General features: G+C 36.5%; 1 pseudogene; it reads left to right on the top strand.

Annotated features, from left to right (window-relative positions):
* LOC127412666 (dystrophin-related protein 2-like) overlaps window positions 1-19,272 on the top strand; it is a 222,590-nt pseudogene extending 203,318 nt beyond the window's left edge.
* The last annotated feature ends 200 nt before the right edge of the window (window positions 19,273-19,472 follow it).

Raw genomic sequence — 19,472 nt, 5'->3', positions numbered from 1 at the left:
CTTTTTTATTGTTCATATTTTTCTTCTCTTCTTTACAATACCATTGTTCAGAAAAACTATTACAGCTTATTGTCATCCCAAACTCATGCAAACTTGTCTTCATTGGTTGAGCTTGAAGTTGACATGTTAGACTGATCCCACAAACAGAGTATTGTTTTGATAGTATCACAGAGCCACAGTGTTTACACTCCTTGTTGTAGCATTAAAGGTGCCATAAGCAAGTTTTTAGGGGGGATACCATGCATAAAATGTCTGTACTTCCCACTGAAATAAGTGTCCTGAGAAATCACACCTGTCTCTGTGACAGCAAAACTCTGCAAACTGCAGTGTCAAGGTTTTTTTTTTTTTTGCCAATTAGAAAACTACCCAATCAGACACATTCTCTTCCTGGGAGTGATTTTGTGTGTTCTGGTTTGCTGCATGTACATGTATTTACAGAGCGGGCACGTGGGTGAAGGGATGGGGGCTGCTGGATGGCATTCTGGCACAGTAATGGTAAAGAAGAAACACTCTACAAACAGACAGTGTACCCATACTTTTCCTAAGTAATGGGCGTTTTACACATTTTCTCGGAAATATATGTTTGTTTGTTTTTTAGTTTTCTGAAGGTTAAGCTGATCTTAATTGTTTGAAACAAATGAGAGGTAAAATTATTTGTCTGTATAATTAATTAAAATTCTTGACTTCTGGCTCTGATTGACTGCACTTCATGTTGTCCCTTTAAATGTTGAAGCTATTTAGAGGATTTAGATAGAGCTAATAGTTTGCTGGGAAACTGGTTTTCATTATAATTATGATGGTTATTCTAGGTCAGAAACAGTAAGTGGTCTTTTGACCCACATCAGATGAATGAGCTATGCATTTGAAAACTTTAAACAGGTTCAAACATCATCAGAAACACAAAAAACCCTGTCCATTTCATTTCAACCCAAAGGACAATACTGTTATAGCAGTGAGCCATTTATGAGTTTTGTCTTGAGCGTAAATCCTGACCTTTAAGTCATGCTCTCATGTGGTCTTGCTTTGTTATAGGTGAGTAATAGTTCAATAAAGCAAGATTAATTGTTAGTGACTGCAGGGTATCAGAAACCTTAACCTCCAGAATAAATCAAGGCGTCTTGCTGTCATTATCAGGATAGAAAGAGCTGGTTGGTGGCAGCAGTAAACCCAGTCTGCAGTATTTCTGAAACCCACTGAAGTTGTGCCTACTGCTGCAAATATGCACATTGTTTAATATGTTAATATTTTATGGTAGATGCTTTCAAGAATCTTACAAGAAAGTATGCATGTGGTGTAAGAGGGATCCAGAAGAGGTAAAATACAAGTGTCCCAATGTGTTCTTCCCTTAAAGAGCACTAAAGTGCCAAATTCAATAGCGTTACAACAATTAAAAATATAGTTCAAATTCTATTTCGGTTAAAGGGTAAGTTCACCCACAAATGAAAAGTTCACCCATCATTTACTCCCAAGGATGTTGTTCCAAACCCATATAACTTTCTTTGTTCTGTGGAACTCAAAATGAGATGTTGAAAGAGTGTTAGTCTCAGTCACCTTTCACTTTCATTGTATGGAAAAAAGATGCAATGACAGAGGCTAAAATTCTGCCTAACATCTCATTTTGTGATCCAAGGAAATTCCTAAACACCAGTAGAATTAATGATATGAGTAAAATGTGCAAAAATCTTAACAAAGTCTAACTTTTTAACAAAGTCCCTGATCGTGGGGCCTGGGTAGCTCAGCGAGTACTGACGCTGACTACCACCCCTGGAGTCACGAGTTTGAATCCAGGGTGTGCTGAGTGACTCCAGCCAGGTCTCATAAGCAACCAAATTGGGCCGGTTGCTAGGGAGGGTAGAGTCACATGGGGTAACCTCCTCGTGGTCGCTATAATGTGTGGTTCTTGCTCTCGGGGGGGCGCGTGGTGAGTTGTGCTTGGATGCTGCGGAGAATAGCGTGAAGCCTCCATACGCGCTACGTCTCCGCGTTAACGCTCAACAAGCCAAAATTGACTGTCTCAGATGCGGAGGCAACTGAGATTCATCCTCCGCCACCCGGATTGAGGCAAGTCACTACACCACCACCAGGACTTAGAGAGCATTGGGAATTGGGCATTCCAAACTGGGGAGAAAAAAACAAAGTTTCTGATCATTTCAGTCTGATCTTACCAGTTTGTGCAGCACATTTCAATGTGGATTGTTCTGCGAGCACATAAGTATGATGTTATAGATGGTTTGGGGAGTTAAAAACTATATTTAATACAATGGTCTTTCTGTATCCAACTTAGATGTCTTATATTGGCATTTCTGACCATTATTCAATAATGTTTGAGTATGTCTCTACTTGTCCTCTCCCTACTTTTTCTCAGCCCTTACGTCACTCCCGGTCCATTCACTCGTCTACTGCCAGTCTTTTTTCAGAATTGTATCTAACGCATTTCACAGATAATGTCTTAGCTGGACTTGACACTGAATCATTGGTTGAAGCTTTTAATAAATCTTGTATTTTTACACTTGATAATGTCGCTCTACTCAAGCCAAGGAGAATTAAAGGTGTTTCACAGCCTTGGCTAAATGACATCACCCATGCTCTCAGACAAGAGAGTAGAAAAGCTGAGCGCAAGTGGAAACGAGACAAGCTTCAGGTCTCTTATGAAATATTAAAGGTGTATTTAACTAACTATCAGTGAGCTGTTACCCAATTAGGTCCTCTGTTGTTGAATGTACAAGATCATGTAAGGAGTCTTGGAGTGATTTTAGACTCCTTGTTACTTTTCAATAAGCAGATCAGTGCTGTTGTCAAGAGTAGCCTTTTCCACCTATCGCTAAAATAAAAAAAGTTCTTTCCCATAATGACTTGGAAATTGTGATCCACTCACTTATTACATCAAGGTTAGACTATTGTAACTCGTTGAACATTGTTCTTCCCCAAACTGCATTATCCTGCCTACAGCTGGTTCAGAACATGGCAGCTAGGCTTTTAGCAGGGTCAAGAAAGAGGTTTTAGCATCTCTACACTGGCTTCCTGTGAAATTCAGGGTCGATTTTAAAATTCTGATTTTTGTCTACAAGGCACTATCTGGTCTCGTGCCCCAATATATCAGTGACCTTCTACACACTTACTCCCTCACCAGAGCGCTCGTGTCTTCTGATCAACTTCTATTGAGGGATACTCTGTATAGATCTAAGGGTGACCGTGCCTTTTCTGTGATAGGTCCTAATCTATGGAATTGTCTCCCTTTCTGTGTGGGGTCAGCTTCATTAGCCAATTTTTAAATCTTCTTTGAAAACGTATTTTTATTCTGTAGCTTTTGAATAGATCCTTAAATATTTTGAAATGGATAAATACATGATGCTGTATTTAAAAGTTTTTATTTATTTTATTATGTTTTATATTTAACGTTATATCAATCTGTTTTTATATCACTCTGTCATTATTTTTTTTGTTTGATCTGTGAAGCACTTTGGGTCAACTTCTGTTGTTTTAAATGTGCTCTATAAATAAAGGTTGACTTGACAAAAACAAACCTGCAGCAGAGAGCTGCAAATTTTTGTAGCTTTAACATGTAGCAGAAAAAAAAATGTGGTGTGGCGAAAGAGTGGAAAATCGTCATGATAAAATTAATTATGACTGTTTTGTCATGTTTTATGACCAGTTTTTGGTGCAAAAACTGTACAGGTATGTAATGCTAAATTAACGCATTAAATTTAGCATTACATTCTTTACTTACAGTAAAGAAACACATATGATCATATCATATGTTTTGTGTAAGTTGGGGTCTGTGTGCATTATGATACTTCTTAATGTAACAGCTTTTGCCCAGAAGTAGAGGACATTATGAACCTAATGATGAGGATGTCATCGATGATGGCGTTGATGCCAGAGAACGCAAGTGATGTTGTAAATGATGATGTTGACAGTGATGATGCCATTGTCTCTTGCAGGGTGCTGCAGGGCGAGTATCGACGGTTGAAGTGGAGGCATGAAGAGGCAGCAGCGTCCCCCCAGCTGCTGGAATCTGGACCAGATTCACCAGCAGGTCAGCAGGACGAGGAGCTCCTGGCCGAAGCACGAGTCCTTCGGCAGCACAAGACCCGTCTGGAGACACGCATGCAGATTCTGGAGGACCATAACAAACAACTGGAGTCCCAGCTACGCAGGCTCAGAGAACTACTGCTGCAGGTAAGAAATACTCACTCTCTATGATATACAGTGGGGTCCAGAAGTCCGAGTCCACATCAAAAATGTGATTTTATTCTTTATTTAAACCTAGAAGTAAAAAGTTTTAAGATTTAAACTAATTTAAAACAAGTAAAAGTTATGACTTAAAGGGATAGTTCACCCAAAAATGAAAATTCTCTCATCATTTACTCACCTGCATGCCATCCCAGATGTGTATGACTTTATTTCTTCTGCAGAACACAAATGAACCTTTAAGAAGAATATATCAGCTCTAGGTCCTTTCAATGCAAGTGAATGGTGACCAAAACTTTGAAGCTCCAAAAAGCACATAAAGGCAGCATAAAAGCAATCCATACGACTCCAGCGTTTTAATCCAGATCTTGTGAAGCGATCCAGTCGGTTTTGGGTGAGAACAGACCAAAATGTAACTCCTTTTTCACTGTAAATCTTGATATCTGCAGTCTCCTTGGCGATCATGATTTCAAGCTTGATTACACTTCCTATAGCGCAATCTAGCGCTCTGCACATGCAATCAACAAGGAGGTGTAATCGAGCCTGAAATCATGATTGTGCCGAGAGGCTGCAACGGCAGCGAAAAAGGAGTTATATTTTAGTCTGTTCTCACCCAAACAGATTGGATAAATTCAGAAGACATTGATTAAACCACTGGAGTCGTAAGGATTAATTTTATGCTGCCTTTATGTGCTTCTTGGAGCTTCAAAGTTTTGACCAACATACACTTGCATTGAATGGACCTACAGAGCTGAAATATCTAAAAAGCTTAATTTGTGTTTTGGGGTGAACTATCCCTTTAATATGAAGAGGAAATACTAAACATTCTGCACTATTTCTAGGTCACTAATCAAATGTAAGCAAATGTGTGACATTGAGCATTTGAACTTCTTTGTACAAAAGGTCAGTTTTTTGCTTCCACTGAAGCACACAAGCTGCTCTTTAGAACATTCTCAAATCATGTAGGGATAACATGGATCATCAGGTTTTGCACAAACTTTGTAGATCTAATTCTCATTCAGTTGCATGCTGCAAGCAATAGGTGGACATAACCAGGGTTGGGAGGGTTACTTTTTAAATGTATTCCACCACAGATTACAGAACACATGCTGTAAAATGTAATTTGTAACGTATTCCGTTAGATTACTCAAGGTCAGTAACGTATTCTAAATACTTTGGATTACTTCTTCAGCACTGGTAGATTTTTTTCACTTGTTTTGACAATAAAAACTCTGCCAGTACAGTAAGACAAAATACACATGTTAAAAATACATTCTCTGAAAAACCTAAATATCTTATGCAGTGTTGTTTCTAAAACAAGATCAATCAAACTGATCTTGTTTTAAGGATTTTTAGATATTTTTACAGGAAAACAATACAAAAATTATTATCAAGAATACGATTTTTGCCCTAATGTCAGAGGTCTTACTAGAAAAAAAGAAATTATGATCTAACATGAATTTTCCTTAATAAAAAAAATATGATCGTGCCTGGTAACATGTGCATGTAAAATGGCTAGAAATAGCATTTTAGCTTAGTGTAAAGCTGACAATTTACACAAGGTTTATTTCTATTTCTGCTGCTCCAAACTTCCTTCAAACGTACTTCTCTGTCTGCTCGTATGAATGTAACACATCATAAGAAAGTGTTTCACCGCTGTTCAAATGCACTTTGGATCGCATCATTTATATGTATAAATGTTTTCCATCTGAAAGGACTAAATATTAAATGAAACAAATGACAATAAAATGCAAAGTAATCTCTCCAGTAATCAAAATACTTTTTGAATGTAACTGTATTCTAATTACCAATTATTTAAACTGTAACTGTAGTGGAGTACAGTTACTTATATTTTGTATTTTAAATATGTAATCCGATTACATGTATTCCATTACTCCCCAACCCTGGACATAACAAATACCAACAAATGAAAATTCCTGTACATTTTTCAATTAAACCTATTATGCTGATAATATAATTTGTAATGAAAAATGTTGTTCTAGAAAAATACTAGCTAGATTCACTAGTGGTCTCAGACTTTTGGAACGCTTTGTAATACATATCTTAAAAAAAGAGTAATATGCCCACAGTGAGTCCTAAAGTGTGAGCCAGAATAGGTTAAAGCAGTAGAAACAAAGAAGTAAAGGTGTGTAGGGAGTTCTTTGAATATGTTACTGTTGCACTGGGAGGGACATGAACAGGTAAATCAGGGCTTTCTGAGGCTGAGACTTTAGTGTAAAATGTTTATGGGTTTGAAAAAATGTAGAGAGGTTCAAAAAACTGCCTCTATGAGATATATAAAGACGGGCTTGTGGAATACAGAAATACAGTACAGGAGGGAGATAGAGAGGGAAGAAAAGGTATTTGAAGCTGCAAGCAAAGAGTAGGAATACGCTGCAACAGCAGAGAATAGACTGCATTACAGACTGCCTTGATGTACCACACTTAGAAGTGTAAATGAGAGAAGAGACATAGAGATGCTTACTAATGCAGGTTGGGTAGGGACAAAGAGACAAGGAACTAGAAAAAGACTTGTGAAAGAAGAAGAGATTTAGAGACAGAAAGGATATTCAAAACATGGCAACACTTTACTATAAGTTTCTTTCGTTAACATTAATGCTTTCGGTATATTCGATATATCACGAACTAACAATGAACAATAATTTTTACAGCATTTGTTAATCTTGGTTAATGTTAACTTATAAATGTATGCATTGGTAGTTAATATTAGTTCATTGCATTAACTTATGTTAACATGTACAACTTTTCATTTAAAAAGTGTATTAGTGTGTTGAAATTAACATTAACCAAGTTTAATAAGTGCTGTTATAGGATTGTTCTTCGTTAGTTCATGTTAACTAATGTAGTGATTTTTTTATTTTTTATTTTACTCTGTGCATTAAACATTTGAAATCTGAAAATGGTTACCATGACTGATAGAAATTTGAATGTGATCACACTTTTAAAGACATTTTAGAGCAAATACATTATTGTCAAAATATATATCGAATATCAGTAAAAGCTTGAAAAATATCAAGATATGTAATGCATGTTTAGCTATTTTGCCCAGCCCTACCTATACCCATTACCGAGGAAAGACAGGAAAGCTCACTAACTTCTGGTAAATTGCAAAGATGGGGAAAATTCAGTTAGAGAGAGAGATTATGTATGGGGGTGAACACCACTGATGGAGATGGAATCGTACAGACGGAGTGGGAAGAAACTGAAGAGAAGTCATTTCTTAAGCTGACATACGGAAAGCTTAAGACGAAGATGGACAAAGCAGAGTGGCCAGAGAGAGAATCCTTTTTCCTTGATGAAAGACAGAAATGAGGCTGAGGACGGAGCAGAAAAGATAAGAGGTGGTCGTGCAGACCGTCCAGAGAAGTAGTGCCGAAGAGCGATGATTGACAGGCCATTTAGAGGAAGAACACTGAGACTGTAGCTAAAGGTGAAAAGGAATTAGTAGGAAATACAGGGAAATGAAAGAAGGGGAGAGAAGTTCATTTAACTGACAAAAATGAGCAGGAGAAACGTCACGGGGAAGGAATAATGCGGTGGGATTATGTCTTTGGGAAAGTACAGTCTTACCATTTTGGACATATCTGTGGAGTGATAAAAGAGTTTAACTCAGAATAAATGTAGGTATTCATGCAAATGTCCTCAATTCAACTCGCCTGCCTGTGAGATGTGAAAAATGAGGCAAGTCATCTCACGGTTTCTTATACGTCTGTTTCATCCCTCAAGACAAAACACTGCCTTTTGTAATGTTTGGAAAAGGGGCAGAATCCCTGGTTGATAAACGGCAAAGTTTGGAGTTTTGGTAGCATTTGAAAACTATTTTTTCTTCATAGAAGCTAACAACAACTTTTGGCTGTTTCGGAATGGAATAATAGCGTATTGCTCACTGAATACTGCACATTATGCACTTTTTACTGGCTGTGATTTAAAACAAAACTTTGTGAAACTGTGTAATATTAAACAACTAGCCTGATCTCATGAAAATTACATGAACGTGGCAACATTTTTGAGGATTGAAATGACGTGGTTCATTACATGTCCACTGTGAGACAATAAAATCATTCAATTTTCTCCCACACAGGATAATTTTTAAGGTTATTGGAATATTCCGGGTTCAATACAAGTTAAGCACAATCGACAGAATTTGTGGCATAATGTTGATTACCACACAAAAATTATTTTGACATCCCTCCTTTTCTTTAAAAAAAGCAACAGTTGACGTTACAGTGAGACACTTACAATGGAAATCAATGGGGCCAATTTTTGGAGGGTTTAAAGGCAGAAATGTGAAGTTTATAATTTTATTAAAGCACTTACATTAATTCTTCTGTTAAAACTCGTGTTATGTGAGCTGTAAAGTTGTTTAAATTGTAATTTTTACAGTCATTTTAGGGTTTAAGTGTTTATTGACATTACATCGTCATGACAACGGAATTGTAAAATTGGCTATAACTTTACACAGAAAAGGTTAGTAAGTGATTTTATCACACTAAAATCAAGTTAGCACACATATTGTTTACATCTTGTGGCTATACTTTTAAAACAGTGAGTATTTTGATGTTTATGGATTGGCCCCATTAACTTCCATTGTGAGTGCCTCACTGGATCCAAGAGTTTTGCTTTTTTTAAAGAAAAGGGGCAAGTCAAAATAAATTTTTGTGGTAACGAATATTCTGCCACATATGCTGTCGATTGAGGTAAACTTGTATTGAACCTGGAATCTTGTTTAAATCAACAAAACCTACCTCCCTTATCTAAATCTTAAACCTAACCTTAACCAATAGTGTCATACAAAGTAAATGGGAAATGATAAACAGATGATGTTTTTAAGGTTTAATGCTCTATCAAGTTTTAAGTTAAAAAAATAAATAAATGTGTCCCTAGCCTAAACCTTCAACCTAAACCTTCCAACAAACTGATAAAAATGTAAACTTGAGTGGATAAAAGCACCTGCCAAATGTGTAAATAAAAGGCTGAAGCAACCACGTTATTTTGTGGTGCTTCTATGACACTTTCGGCTCACATGTCGACTTGCATGTCTTGCTAGACTCGTACCTTCTGCGTTGCAATGATCATCAGTTGAATTACTGTGCAAATTGATTATTCTTGAATAAGCTTGTAAATTTAGTTAAGCTCTCTCTCTCTCTCTCTCTCTCTCTCTCTCTCTCTCTCTCTCTCTCTCTCTCATTCTCTTTTCTCTACCAGCCCAAAGATGACTCAGAGGCCAATGGCTCAGCTCCTTCCTCGTTGTCCTCACCTGTGTCAGGGGGTGGCCACCAGGGGGAGCCTCCCAGTAGAGAGACAACAGACACAGAAGCTGTAGGTGAGACCTAGAGCTACCTTGCATCTCAATTTCATTTGCTGTGAGCCTGCCAACAAGCTATCATTTGACCCTTAATGGGATTCAAATAGAGACAGCTTTTTTTATTTTTTATTTAAGGCTTATTAGGGTTATGAGTGTCTGCTAGCCTGTGATGCATTTAGCTGAGGTCACATTTATTATACCATTTAATGTTGTGCAGGTGATGATTTTGACCATGAGCAGGACACTGTGCTGCAGCTGCAGCAGGTAATCGAGCAGCTGAGGAACATCTTCCCGTCCGAGCCAGGTCCATGAAGAACCTGAAGCAAAACTCAGAGGCCTATAATTGTGCAGGTTTGTTGACAGTTTCATTATTTCTGAAATAATGTAATGTTATGCCTACGAAAAGTTCTGTGTAATGCTTAACAGTTTATTTTTCAGATCATACCAATCCAAATGCAAAAATACAAACTTCAATATTTATGTCTTTCCATTTGCGCTGTGGGCAGTACCATTAGCATGGGGGTGTGAGTTAGGAAATGTACGTTGAGAAAACGTTTAAAAGGCTTGCCCAGGAGTCGACAACCAAAGGCACACATGCCACCTTTGCCATGCGGAGGGGCTGGACAAGAGTGTGGACAAACCATTTGCATGACCCATTGTGCACCAACTTGGCGCCAAGCCAAATTATTCTTTTGTTTTATTTTATTTTTTTTTTATTGCTTAATGAACAACAGTGACATTTAGACAAAACAATAGTTATAACCAGACATACACAGGGGATATAGTACAATACTTTACATACAACTATACATATTCTTACAAAAAGAAATATATATATTTTCCTTCTTTTTTACACAAGTTAGCCTATATTATATACATTTTTCATTAGAAGAGATGTTTTTATAGCCTTCTTGTTTGTTAAAGTAGTCATAGACTCATATAACATTTTAAGGTCTATACAGAATAATTTGAAGCATGGTTTTATCTCTTTTGCTTCATGTAAATGAAATTTCCCAAGCAGAGTAAGTTTATCTAAGTTTATTTACAAAGCATAGGAAACATTAATGGTACGGCCCACAGCGCAAATTGTAAGACACAAAAAAATGTAAATAGAAAATTGGTGACGAGTCAATAATTCCAAAAATAATTTCTAATGGCACAATTAAGAAAAAGTAAAAAGGAACAAAATGAGTGAAAAGATTGATTATCCATTCTTGAATTAACCATAAAAAATGAAAGTTTCAAAACGTTTTTACATTTTTGTATTTGGATTGGTATGGTCTGAAGAATGAATTGTAAAGTGTTACATGGACCAGAAAACATTAAAGGAATAGATCAACCAAAAATGAAAATTCTGTCATTATTATTATTAATTCATCCTAATATCATTAACATTAGCCCCGTTTGACTTTCTTTTGTGTAACACAAAGGCACATTTAAAAAAAAGTCTTCACAGGGCTTATTTGCCATAATGTAAGTGAATAATGTCTCCGGTCTGTCAAGCTTGAAAAAAGACAAAAGAACAGCATAAAAACATAAATGTAATCAAAATTACTCACTATATTCCAAGTCTTTTGAAGGGATACAATCATTTTGTTCGATTAACAAAACAAGATTTTACCTTGTGCGACCCCACATCCACATGCTTGGACACTGTATTTTGGCTTCGCTATATTCATCACATAATTTAAATTAATTTAAACCGACTGAATACTGTTCACAACACTCTAGAATGTCATTTAAGGATTAAACTTCTGCCGCACCAAGTAACGTGACACAACATGATGTCTATTTCCATGAAGCGCTTCTAAGTTTAGCAGAATCTGCAAGCTGTTCTTTTCCATACAATGAAAGAGGAAGTGATCAATGTAAAGCTAAAAAAAGGACAAAAAGCACAATAAACATACCATAAAATTTGTCCATATGACTTGTGCGCTATATTTCAAGTCTTCTGAAGCCATATGACAGCTTAGTGTGAGGAACAGGCTGAAATTTGAGTAATTATTTGCTGAAAGTCTTTCTGAAAATCCACCTTCCAGCTTAGCACACTTGAGTTCAGTTCTGCATTTATGTTTGCAATTACATTTATATTCAAACATGACATGATCACTTACAATACGTGCATGAACCAATGATGTTTAACCTCATTGATGTCAAACCTGCTGTAACACATCTTGAGGCGCTATGTTGGATGCACACAAGCATGAATGAGATTTGAGAGCTACGGAGGAGGGGTTCTGTAGTACCAAGAAAACATTACATGCCACATGATGGTATAGCGCCTCAAGATGTCACAAGATGCGATCAGAAGCAATGAGGTTTGATATTATCGACGTAGCCGCCATATTTGATTTAAGCAGTTTATTGATGATTTGATTTGAATGTGATTAACGACTTTCTAGTACATGAGTACATGACTCATATTAATTACTTGTACAGTGGTTTTATGGTGTGTGTTTTATCCTTTTTCAAGCTTGAGTCAATATTCACTGTAATTGTGGCAAATAAACCCTGCGAAGACTTCTTAAAATTTACCACAGAAGAAATAAAGTCAAACGGGTTTGGAGCAAACTTAAATAATGAGTGTTTATTTTTGGCTAAACTGCTCCTTTAAAGGTGTTTATTTTAGTAAGTTATGTAAACAGAGAATTCATAATTCACCTTAAGACATCCTTAGATATCTGAAAAAACTTTGAAGTCATCTTTGATCTCAAGTGTTTGATGTTTCTTTTTTTATCGATCTATCTAGATGACAGACTACCTTCCTTTAATGTTGCAGGTGTCATTTTGCTTATCTCATCATGGACAGGGTCTTGAGTATGCAGGGCTAGCTAAATAATGGATGAACGAGGATGCGGCGATAGGGGGTCAGACACCCCCCTGGCCCACCCTACACTTGCCAATCCGAAAAACCTTTGGGATATCTTAGTGCTAACTAAACAAACTAACGTTTACATGGTGCCAAAGGCCTGCACTTATCCGGACACTGTGCTAACCCACGAAGTAATGCAAGGTGTGTGGCTTCATCCGTACAGCACAAGAACCACAAACAAGACTTACACCAAGCAGAGGGGGAGGTGCTTCTCTCCTTAGGTATCCCTGTGCCAGCAATTTCTCTGTTTTTACATTTTTCATTTTAAAATTGTTTACTATTTTTCTGTGATGCACATATAAACACACTCATGTACCCATGTTAAGTCATGCTTGGCAATGTGTGGCCCTTGTTCTGTGAAGCAGAAAAGAGCAGATTTCCTGGAACTGCCTTGACACATGGCAGGCTTATTTACACTGTAGGAATGGCACATCTTCAGCAGATGCTATCATTTGTTTAAGATGCCAAAGTGCCCACAAGCATTCTGCTCCTGCCCTGACTTTTCCTCTCCTCTGGGTGTCCTTACCGTATTTTCTTTTTCTCTTTAACATAGCACTGTCTTATCTGTCATCATGAGTGCAAATACTTAAACACATGGTCCAAAATTAGCTTTTTTCCTAAACCTGGTGAATTGAGAACATTTACCAGCCATGAAGTTTCATTTGACATTATTTTTATTACAAAAATATTTTTGTCTCTGTGACAGTGGAATTATTTTGCTTTTTTTTTTTTTTTTATTGAATTTGTGACAAACAGCGCAGGTAACTGTGTCACTCGTAGCATTATATAGGGAAGACCGGGGCTAGTTATCACATGGGGAAGTTGTCACAAAGGCTATATCTCAGTAATGATAAGATTTGGACAAATGCAGTTGGAGTTTTGATACACATATTTTAGTTTTGGTGGCTTAATGGAAGTAACATACCACATATTTGTGGCCACATGCGTGGACGGTTAATGCATAATTTGAATGGTGCACTTCACTTACAGTACATCAGGGAGGGTCAGATTACACTGTAAAATCTAAATAGTTGACCTTCAATTTTTAAGACAATCGGTTCACATACTAATTCGACTTAAGTAAAGTGAACTTAATTATTTAAGTACAGTTAACTTGTTACAAGTAAATTTACTCATGTGTGATTAAAGTATCATTATTTTATTGAATTATTTAAATTGAGTTATAACATGTCTTTATAAGGGAAATTATGACTGGACTCTAGGTTAGTCATATGGCACATTGGATTCTCCTCAGTAGTTCTTAGTGCACATAAATCTGCAGTTTTGTAAAGTACAATTGAGAAGTGAAGAATGACCTAAAATTAACAGGCTCCAAGTTCACCAGAGGTAACACTAATCACCCTAATCGTGACTTCACACAAATCACAACTATCAACCAGCTACAAACAAAACAACAACAATAGTCATAAAAATTAAAACGATATATATTTTTAAATTACAGTTATTATTTTTCTACATAAGTTCCCTTGTCTTTACAAAACATTTATACAAGCGCAATTTATTCAAGGGCTTATGGGTGCACAGCTGCAATATTGTACTTGATAATTTTGAGTTATTACTCGATGCCAAAGTTTAAAGAACATATATATTTGAGTTATTTCAAGTAGTGTTTAATTAGGGACACTTAAATGTTTTTATTAATGACAACTTTAGGGTTTAGAGAGTAACAGTATCTTAATTAAAACTAATAAGAATAGTAAAAAAATCAGCTTTAGTTGAGTAAACTAATTTATTTATTTTGCAATTTGAGATAATTAGTATTTACAGTGTATCATTTTTACAATTGGCTTTAAGCCATGTATGGCAGCCATTTTTTACTCTCATTTGGTGATTGGCAAGTGTTAATTTTTGGACCCTGCAAACACACGCACACACATAGCCATACAAACACAAAGGATCTGATGCAGAGATGAGCAGATTTCTCCGGACACAAAGAGAAAGGTCTCTTGCAGAAAGAGATTTGTAGTGATGTTTTGTTTTAAGAGCACTTGCCGTTAAATTACAGCTGTCCAGTGTATCCTGAACTGGAGAGTAGATACCCCAGGCTATGGCCCCTCCAGGTTTGGCCTCTTTCTCTCTGGCTCGGGAGGTTCTTTTAACCTCACACAGTCTGATTTATTTTAAACCTAGCACATCTCTTATGCCTTAAACTCAAAGCTCCCATGGACCAAGCAACATGTTTTTATTTCTTTCTTTTCCTAAAGAATACCAGCCTTACATCTCATGTCTTATTGTCTCCTTCCTGACGCAAGTATTTTGTTTACCAAATGTGCTGTTCTCCAGATCTCAATATTTTCACAATCTAAGTGAAGGAAATGAAAGTGAGAGTGGGGAAGGATTATTTTACATTCTGCAGAGGGGGGAGAACAGCAAATGGATTACGCTCTTTGTATGCACAGAGAAAAAAGGCCTTTTTTTTTTTTTTTTTTTTTTGTAAAGTGATTTACTGTGGGTTGCCAGATGTATATGAGCGCAGAAGTTGCTGGGGGTCTAGAAAAGAGAAATAGAGAGAGAGAGGGAACAGATACTGCGTGAAAGAATGACTGCAAATAGGGAAGAGAAAAGAGTGTAAATATTCACTGTGCTGGGTTGTGGCACCGCAGCCCCTTGAAAACAGGAATGTGATTATTGCTGCTGGGAGAGGTGGAGAAGTTTTGCATTTGTTTCAACAAACACATCCTATTTACTATCCTCCGTTGCAGATGCCGGTTGCTCGTTCTCCCCCTCTTCATCAAAAAACAAAGTGACCCTGTTGCACTGTAGATTTCGCTTTAAATCCCACTGCTGCATCGCTGGGCTTCCCTTCTCACACACACTGATCTCATTTTACATCACAGTGCCGAACTGTCTGTTTGTTTTGATACGGTTGCTTGGGAACTGTCCCCAAGGACACAGCGCTGCAGGCTGGTTTTTAGAAAGGTGGTGTGGCTTCATAATGGACGAGATACAAATAAGCATATGGAGAAAGAGAGAGAGAAACTCAACTGCCTGCCTCTGTTTAACTTGCATGGCTCCTCATCAGGCGTGGAGAGTGAAAATGGATTACTTGTAATGGCATTAGCTAATCATGATACAAAAAAATAGGTAACTGTAATCCATTACAGTTACATAAAAACCCCACTGTAATCAGATTACAGTAACATTTTCAAAAAATTTGAATTACTGTCAGGATTACAAGTTTTAATTTCTGACAAAAGAAATAGTGAACTTTCCTGACATAAAGTGATTGTTTAGATGCGCGTTCTCTTCGGGTTCTCTCTCATGACTGGCGATGGCCACAGAAGAACATGGATTATTTTCTTGGAAATGACATTATTCGCTCTTTAAAAGAGAAAAGCGAAACAACATTAAAGTTCAGTAGAATTTATGCCTTCCAGTTGTGAAGATGCTCTCATTATCCAAGGACCTGAGAATTTAAGGTAATAAGAGCCACATATAAATCACATTAGCAAGGTTAGCTCAAATTAGTTAATATTAAAATGTGTTAAAATGAGTTAGCCTAAGTGCTCAAAGAAATCCATGGCCCTCACCATTTGGCGGGAGCAGTAATAGCTGCCAATACTGACACGATTTGTGCATCATTGCTGGTACAGCATAAAAAAACACTGGTTTGCTTGGTTGCAAATGTGAACTGTACTATATTAGCCAGGACATCAATGTATGTTGTTCCGTTCCATACTGAAGCTGAAAAAATATCCCTCCCCCAGGTGAACGGAACTTAAACCTTCATTAAAAAAAAATACAAATTGGAATACAACAACAATACAAAAATCAACTGGAAATTAACCCTTGGAAAACCTGCTATGACTTTCTTTCCTTTTTCACCTCTCATGATTTTGCCTCCCTGATCGTTATTAACAAATCCAAATTGTGACATTAATACCAAATTAATTTAAAATGTGTTTTAAGTTCTTAGGAAAGAAAGTTCAGTAAAGAATTGATCTGATTCATTCTGGCAAATGTCACATGTTCAACACTTATAGTAATCAGGAATAAGTAATTGAAAAGACACACTAAAGGTTTATATCTGTTTTGATCTATTCTTTAAAACTAGATTTTGTTTTCTTTTTGGAATCAAAACTTTTTTCCCCCTTTAAAATCCTCCTCAAACATAAACATAGAAATCAGCCATAAACTGTTAGCTGGTGATGTTTGACTTTGGATCATGAGCAAGCAGAGGAAAGACTCTCCAGCATTTAATTATGACAATAATAAAGATGATGATGATGATAATGTGTGATCTACCCATTGAATACAGTCTGAAGTTAATGAAAAGTGCAAATTACAATTGCCTATACACACTAACTGCAGTACATGGTAGAATTACACTTTGCAGTATTTTAGAATCTGAGGTACAGTACTGTGCAAAAGTTTTAAGCACTTGTGAAAAATGTTGCATAGTGAGAATGTCTTCAAAAATCATGACATAAATAAAAGCTAAATCAATATTCGGTGTGACCACTTTTGCCTTTAAAACAGCACCAGTTCTCCTAGATACACCTGGACACAGTTTTTCTTGGTTGTTGACAGATAGGATGTTCCAAGCATCTTGGAGAATTCACCACAGTTCATCTATCTATTTAGGCTATCTCAACTGTTTCTGTCTCTTTATGTAATCTCAGACTGACTCAATGTTCAGTGGGGGCCAATATGCCATCTGTTGCAGGGCTCCCTGTTCTTCTATTCTAATCTTTTCTATTTGCAAAAGGAATGTTTGGGAGTCTAACATTTATATTTCCTATTGACACACTAAAGCTGACGATATAAATAACCATCTTAAGACAAATGCTTTTGTGACACATCTTATGTGCTAAGACTTTTGCGCAGTATATCCTGTCAGATTTAACTTCATGTTAACCAAGACATAATTCAGTGCATCTGTTCTGATTATATTTGCTTTATGAGAATTTTTGTTTTGTTTTGTTTTTTCTGTAGCAGACAGAGAACTCACCTGATTTCTTTAAAAATACTGACTTGTTCTACATTAACAGCTCATATTCTGTTTTCTTGGTAGGGTGCTGTGTACATGTTTCTTTTCGTTAGATATAATAACAGCTACAACAGTACTCATAATATTACTCAAACATGTTCTGTTTGCACTGAAGGCATAATTTAAAGTTTTACCTTGTGGTAATCTAAAAGTAAAGTATTCTCATTACATTACTTTCATATTGCTGTAATTGGAGTACATTACTGATTAAACGTATTGTTAAGTAATCACTAATCTGTAATGGATTACATAAAAAGTAACCCTCTCAACCCTGCTCCTCATTAAGATCAGCATCTTATCCAAAGCGACACCCATTTATCATTCAAAAGCTTCAGGACAAAACCATCTCACACATACATAGAAATTATTTTCCTTCCCCAACTCTTTATTTATTCTATGCCAAACAATATGAACAGATTCAGGATGTGGATTTTCTGAAGTCATTGCTAAACTCAAAATACCCCCAAATTGATTATAGCTTCTGATAAAGCCTATAGAAATATGGTGAAATACAGAGCTCCAGTATAGTAGCAAATCATGTAGCATTGTTTGTTACATTGTATAGAAAGTCTTCTATATACATTGCCATTGTATAATGTAATACTTCTCCATTAGGTACCTGACATGCAAAGATATCCAACACTCATTGATATTATAATTTTAACTTGTATCATAGTCACTCCATTGTCTACATTTGAATCAAAGAAATTAGCTTATGTTTGTGGGCTGTGTGATATTACAGAAGGAAATATTCTGTAGATTTTATACAGCATTGCTAAGGGCTGCCTGTGCTATATTTAGCCATCTGCTTCATTAACAAATACATTCATTATTTTGGTTTGTATGTAGCAGACCTTTGTGTCACGACCCTTATACATGTATCTGGCTTGGCAGGCTTGTTTGTAATACTGAACAACACAACAGGGCATTTACTGATTTAACCTCTGAACCCATGACACCATCACTAGCCTCTATGACATGTTGCGTTCTTTTCTGCTCAAGTGACCTGAATACAAACATTCCATGTATTGTTTTATGTCTCCATGCGAAATGTGTTGAGTTATTTTCTCAAGTTTGTATCAATGTGTAATGCAGTTGTTTTTAATTATTAACAATATCATTCATGTCTTCATGTTTTTAATCTGTACAAAATGTGAAATGAAGGTATTTTAAAAATGAATGAGTTAATGGCTGCTTTCTACTTATTGTGTACAAAGAAATAAATTTGTATTTGTTATACACAATGTGTTGTTTGTCTTGATTCTTGTCTTGAGGAGATTTAAAGGAATACTGTAGTTCACCCATCATTTAATCACCCTTGTGTCGTTACAAACCTGTATGACTTACTTTCTTTAGTGAAACACAAAAGTTTAGCATATTGTCCTGGGTGCTCTTTTCCATTATATGAAAGTGAATGGGGGCAGATGCTGTCGAGCTCCACCATTTCATTATTTAATGAAAATTTCCCCTCCAATGTAAGGCTAGAAACATACTTTACGCAATTATGCGTATGAAGATGCGAGCGCTTGGCCAACACAATAGCCACTTTCACATATACAGTGTTTTCCAGAAAATGTACTGCAATTTTCAGGTTAGAGGTCATGTGTGAACACCCTTTTGAAAATACTGGTAAATTTTGCTTTGACAATTTCCCTTAATGCAAATTTGTATTATAAGTACCAATAAATGTCCATCTTGATGTTATGAGTGAACAGCACATGTGGTACATTTACCAGTAAAGGTAACCCAGTGATTTTCCTGTAATTTACCTGGTTGCATGTGTGAAAGGGGCTATTGCCAATGTGCGGTCCAGTTGAACATGCTTGAAGGAATAGTTCACTCAAAAATGAAAATTCTCTCATCATTTACTCACCCTTATGCCATCCCAGATGTGTATAACTTTCTTTCTTCAGCAGAACACAAACAAAGATTTTTAGAAGAATATCTCTGTAGGTCCATTAAATGCAAGTGAATGTGGTGGCCAAAACTTTGAAGCTCAAAGATAAAGGCAGCATAAAAATAATCCATATGACTCCAGTGGGCAAATCCATATCTTCAGAAGTGATATGATA

This window comes from Myxocyprinus asiaticus, chromosome 22 (genome assembly GCF_019703515.2).
Source record: "Myxocyprinus asiaticus isolate MX2 ecotype Aquarium Trade chromosome 22, UBuf_Myxa_2, whole genome shotgun sequence".
NCBI lineage: Eukaryota > Metazoa > Chordata > Actinopteri > Cypriniformes > Catostomidae > Myxocyprinus > Myxocyprinus asiaticus.
Note: the sequence above shows the minus strand (reverse complement) of the source record. Positions and strands in the feature narration are given on the sequence as shown.